Source organism: Carlito syrichta, unplaced genomic scaffold (genome assembly GCF_000164805.1).
Source record: "Carlito syrichta isolate Samal-C Ts95f unplaced genomic scaffold, Tarsius_syrichta-2.0.1 Scaffold315380, whole genome shotgun sequence".
NCBI lineage: Eukaryota > Metazoa > Chordata > Mammalia > Primates > Tarsiidae > Carlito > Carlito syrichta.
Genome location: NW_007259476.1, coordinates 80,217 through 86,084, shown reverse-complemented (window position 1 = coordinate 86,084; position 5,868 = coordinate 80,217). Strand labels below are relative to the sequence as shown.

General features: G+C 37.8%; 1 pseudogene; it reads left to right on the top strand.

Moving 5' to 3' along the window:
* The first annotated feature begins 4,865 nt into the window (after nucleotides 1-4,865).
* On the top strand, nucleotides 4,866-5,558 carry LOC103275251 (annotated as a pseudogene).
* Nucleotides 5,559-5,868: the final 310 nt, after the last annotated feature.

Here is a 5,868-nt window from a genome sequence, read left to right as displayed (position 1 = left end):
TGCCCTGAAATGCTATAATTTTCTATGATTATGCTTGGTGATTTTATGAGATATGATAAACAGTGAATTACATTCAGATTTCCCTGATTTCAATGTGATTATTCCATTAGCCTGAATTCCCAACATGATTGAACAGGTATGAGACAATTTAGATGACCTTGGATGCACTAGGGTGCTTATATTAAAATCTTTATGATGGGGGCAGCATGGACCCTACTGGCAAAGCCATCCTTGGTCCATGTCTAAACTCCATTTCCTCACCAGCTTTCTCAGAACATTTCCTGGTGCAGGAGAAGATCCTTGACTTGGTGAAGGATTTCCGCTAAAACAGCACTGAGTTTATGAGACTATAACCAGTATCCTCTTTCCAGTATGACCTTAAGACAGGAGTCTCCTCCATTTTACATTCAAAAGCACTTCCCTCATTCAAATTCTTACTTGTGTACACACAAGGAACTGCCACACGTTTACTTAAATTAGGGTATTGCTCAGTCTGGGAAATACTAGCTTAGTGTCATCGACAAAAGCATGGTACTCTGTGATTCTCCCTCTTTCTGGTATCAGCTTCCAGATATGAGAGTCTCACACATGAAGGATTGGGATGCTGCCCGAGCGCAAGGATACACTGAGGTTCTCTCTGCCCATATGTGTCCTGTACCAGGTGCAGCTGCAAGAGTGAGGACCAGAATTTGTGAATCATTTGGAGATCCTCTATCTTATGTGTGCTGTCTCTGGATATGTCATCAGCACTGGTTACTGATGGAATTAGACCCACCTACTCCAAGGGAAAGGGCTGTATTGGATTGGGGAAATCTATAATAATGGGAGCACCAACTCCAATCCATCCATCGAGAGTCAAATATCCATGTCAGTAGACACATAAAAATGCCTGTTCTTCTTGTATCTGAAATCTTTGACCATTGGAGACCTGGTCATGTATTACTATACAACAGACACAGGGAAGTGACGTCAGTGTGAGCCAGGCACTAACGTTTATGCTGAGAGAAAAGGAGAGTTGGTATAGGTGTTACAAACTACTGCCAGAGGGCTATCAGGACACAAAGAGCAGGTACAAGGAGGAAACAGAGAGGAGCTTTCTTCCCTACTCAATATATATCCTCCTCATCAACATCTTTCCTAACTTTAGAGCATCTTATTTCCTTCCTTGCTTCCTTCCTTCCCTCCTTCCTTCCTTTCTTTCTTTTTTTCTATCTTTCTTCCCTTCTCTTTACTTCTTTCTCTCAACTCTGTTTTCTCTAACCTTGTGCAGACATGAAAGAAGGAAGGAAATTTCTCTATTTATTATTCAGGTGTTCTCTGTCAATTAATGGAGCTTTATCTTATTTCTTCTGTTTGGACTATATGTCCCTGTTTCTTAATTTTCTTTGAAGCTGAGTATGGCTAACTCATTATTAGAAGAAATAGCTACCATGCTTACACTTCACACACTGGGCTTCTAGAGGACAACAGCATCACCAATCATCTCAGCAAGTGATTGTGGTGTCGTAAAACAAATATTGGTCAAAACATCTGTCTTTGTTCTTAGTGGCCCATGGGCTCCTAGAGTATGTTGATTTGTTCCAGTATATTTTTAAAAAGATATGTATGCTTTTTTCTTCAGGAAGCCTCTGAAAAATTTGGATCACTGGGCACTGTTTTATCATTGAGTTATGATTCATAAAGTAATACCAGTTCAAGTTTCTCTCAAGGAGTCAAATAAGCATTACTATTATATGATTATTTCTTTTAATTCCTCAGGAGTTTATCTTTTGATAATTTAGAGTATAAATTAGATTAAGGTGGATTCTTTGAAGTAACAATATGCTGCAGCATTTTTGTTAGCTTCCATCTAACCATATAATTTTTTTATTCATTGACTTTCAAAATTATATTAGTCAAGTATTTGGTATACAGAAATGCATATAAATGGTCCTAATCTTTTAATTTTGATAGGAACCCAGAGGATTTTAGAACATCATTTATTTGCAAAGCAGCTTGTTCTACTTTCATTAACATTTTCTTCTTTATCTTGCTTCCTCACATTTTTCTATAATCATTGAGAAAAAAGCTAGTACTCATGTTCAATATTTTGCTTAGAAATAACCTCAGCTAAATATCCAAATGTTCACTTTTATATCCTAAATTTTATCCAATGGGACACATTATACAAAATCTCATTGTGATATCATAAACAGAAACTTATGTCACCAAGGTTTTAATTATTTGTTAGGAGTAGGACCAAAGTAGGTTTTTTCTAGTGGTGGTCATACACTAGAGAGGTGGTGTCACACAGAATTTTTACTACCCCCATGCATGTGAGGTAATAATACTAGCAAATGTGAACTGTGCTTGCTTCCTACTCTATAGTTATATGTAAAATAAACTGCCAATAAAATTAGCACCTTATTTTAATGAAACAATGTAGAATGTGATCACTTTCTGGGTCATAAAGTGAGGAAGTATGTTCTCAGTTCGCTACCACTACTTACTCATGAGATCTCAGGCACAACCCCAGAAGTCACTGATACATATTCCTGGAGGGCAGTACTAAAAATATGACCACAGGAAACCTGCTTCCTGCATCTGAGAATTTGTTGTGACCAGTGTTCCCTTTTCCATTCTAAAAACTGTTACATGTGGACTTTTATAGCTAAGAATCTTACATATTCTTTTCCTTAACATAACACAAGCAATGTATGGTAAATTCAAAATTCATGGACAAAGACACAGGTAACAAGAAATTGACACTTGGAAATTATCTTATTGTGTCCATAAAGATTCAAATACTGTTTCAGCATATAAGTGAACCTAAGAGCTTCTGCTAAATTTGTGTCTGTACAATGACAGAGATATCAAGTGGAAGGGTTGAGGATCTGAGCTTCTCCATGTTTCCCTAAAGAAGACAGTACAAATGTCCAGAACATTGCAGGCACTAAGGAATTTACAGGAATGAGAATGAATACAAGTAGTTGGAATTTCCATGATAGTAGGGATGTTTACTATCTAGCCACAAAGTTATTTGCTTTATTAAGCCCCATGGCATGGATATATTTTGCTCCATATTTACCCTTGAATGTAGATGGTAGTGAAGTCATTTCAGATGAGGTAATGGTTACCTAAGATAGGTGAGTCATATAAACAAGGTAAGTCACATGAAATCCAGAGAAAACTAATTATACTTGACTAAATAGTTTACTTATGGACTAGTGGAAAAGGAAAGTAAATCAAAGCAGGTATCTAAATATTTGGTGGCACCTGAATTTCAGGGAGTATTTAATACAGTCAACATATCTGGAAGCAGTGATGTGGTAACCCCTTTCTTTACCCACTTATTGATCCCTTGCTGTCTCCTTCAACGCGTTTAAGGGTCTAAAATAACACGATCTTGGGAATGGTTAAAGGTGGATGAAGGGTACAGGATCGAGCTTTATGAGAATACAGCTAGCATCTTCCTTCCAGGTAGAGCAATATGAACAGAAACCTAACCTCATCCTCTTTCATATTTGAATACAAATTTAATGCTCACAGGTATCATAGGAGTCACCCAGAAGAAACTATAGCACACTTTTGTATTTACTTAGGCTTTCTCAACTTCTAAATTATTTTCTTGGAATCATGACCTCAGCCATAAGAACATGAAACACCGATGTTTCTCTTTCTCTTTGGTGCAACTCCCAGAAGAGAATATCTCAGGATTCAGACATCAAGGTAGAAGGATGCTTCACCTAAGCACATGAGTCACCAAAACTCTTTCTGTTCCCAGGATCTAGTCACAGGTGCAGCTGTGGCAGATACCAAGACTAAATAAGCCTATGAAAACATTGTTCCTCACCTGTTCTGTGTCTGGATTCTCTATCACTGATATTTACTGGTGAAGCTTTATCACCAACCCAAATAAAAAGGCAGAAATAGATGGCTTCCACCATCATGGTGAAAACACAAACTTCAACCTTTTCCTCATGAGTCAATCACAATATATTCCTGGCTTCTATTGATTTCATTGATTAAATCTATGAAGCACATACACAATCTCCTTATAGATATTTTTCAGCAATGTTTCAGTATCCTCTTCAAATCAAGCTTGTTCATTTTGCTATACACATTAGCTGGCAATTATATTAACATTCACTACAATGTAAAAGTAAAGTGCAGTTAACTGAAGCTGAGAAATAGATAAAAAGAGAGTGAAGGGAAGGATAAGGATGCTAATATCTTCATCGTACAAAATAAGGAGTCAAATACACAATGCATAGCAAAACAGATACTACAAGTGTTAGTAGGCCACTAGCTTGAAAGGTGAGCTAAAAAGGACTGATGTGCAGCTAGTTTAGGAAGAGGGGAAGAAAGTAAAGTGAAATTGAGTTAAATCTTAATCTGTTATAACATAAAGTCAATAGACAGTGTGATAGGTTAATGAAAAGGACACATTTACTAGAAATACTGAGGCAACAGCTGGAAATGTTGCGACTTCAAACCTGATCTGGAGTTGGAAAGTGGTAGGGAAGTGTCTGTGGCTTTTACTGTCTGCATACATTATTTTGACACATAAAATGGGACACAAGTGACTGTTTCCTCTGAGGTAATAAAAAATGTTTGGGAATGGATAATGGTGATGGCTGTATAGCATTGTGAATGTAACTAATGCAACTAAATTTATTTCTTAAAATGGTTACCATGGTAAGATTTATGTTACAAGTATTTTACACTATAAAAATTGTCTCTGATAATTTTCTATAAGAAGTGAGAAGTAGTACAAGTGCCCGAGCGTATGCCAGCTAGGCCTGGCCAGGACTAGCTTGCCTGCCCTTGGATTGAGTCAGGGCACCCGTTTTCCCCTTCCGCCAGGGCCATGTGCCGAACGAGTTATGTGCGGCAATAACATGTCTGTCCCAGTGCCCGCCATCATGACCGCCCCCTAGAAGGCCACCGCCGTGTGATTTTCCTTCATGGATTTGGAGATACCGGGCACGGAAGGGCAGAAGCCTTTGCAGGTATCAGAAGTTCCCACATCAGATATATCTGCCCCCATGCACCTGTTCTGCCTGTTAACATTAAATATGAACATGGCTATGCCTTCTTGGTTTGATGTTGTTGAACTTTCACCAGATTCACAGGAGGATGAAGCTGGAATTATACAGGCAGCAGAAAATATAAAAGCTTTGATCGATCAAGTGGTGAAGAATGGCATTGCTTCTAACGGAAATATTTTGGAAGGATTTTCTCAGGAAGGAGCTTTATCTTTATATGTTGCTGTCAACACACAGCAGAAACTGGCAGGTGTTAACTGCAGTGAGTTACTGGCTTCCTCGTCAGGCTTCGTTTCCTAAGGGTCATGTCAGTGACACTAATAAAGATATTTCTATATGCCAATGCCATGGAGATTGTGACCCTCAGTTCCCCTGATGTTTAGTTCTCTTACTGTTGAAAAATTAAAAACATTTTTTGATCCAGCCAATGTAACCTTTGAAACCTATGGAGGAATGATGCACAGTTCTTGTCAACAGGAAATGATGGATATCAAGCCATTCACTGATTAACTCTTACCTCCAATTGATTGACATCACGAAGAGACCTTGTGTAGAAGTACACCAGCATCATTATAGTAGGGTATAATTCTCCTGTGCCCAGTCTTCGATCTTATAATGTCTGAAGTGTGAAAATGCTTTGCAAATCATGCCAAGGAAACAGAGTAGATAATGTCTCCTCATGGAAAATTTATGATCTCTTAAGTTTCTATACTTGTACTCTTATAATAAGATCCAGAGCCATACTAGTATTAAAATAGGTGAAGCGACTAGCTTCTTTTTCCTCTAATGTAATTGAACAAAATAATAAAATACTGCAACCAAATTTTTTTTCTTAAATCAC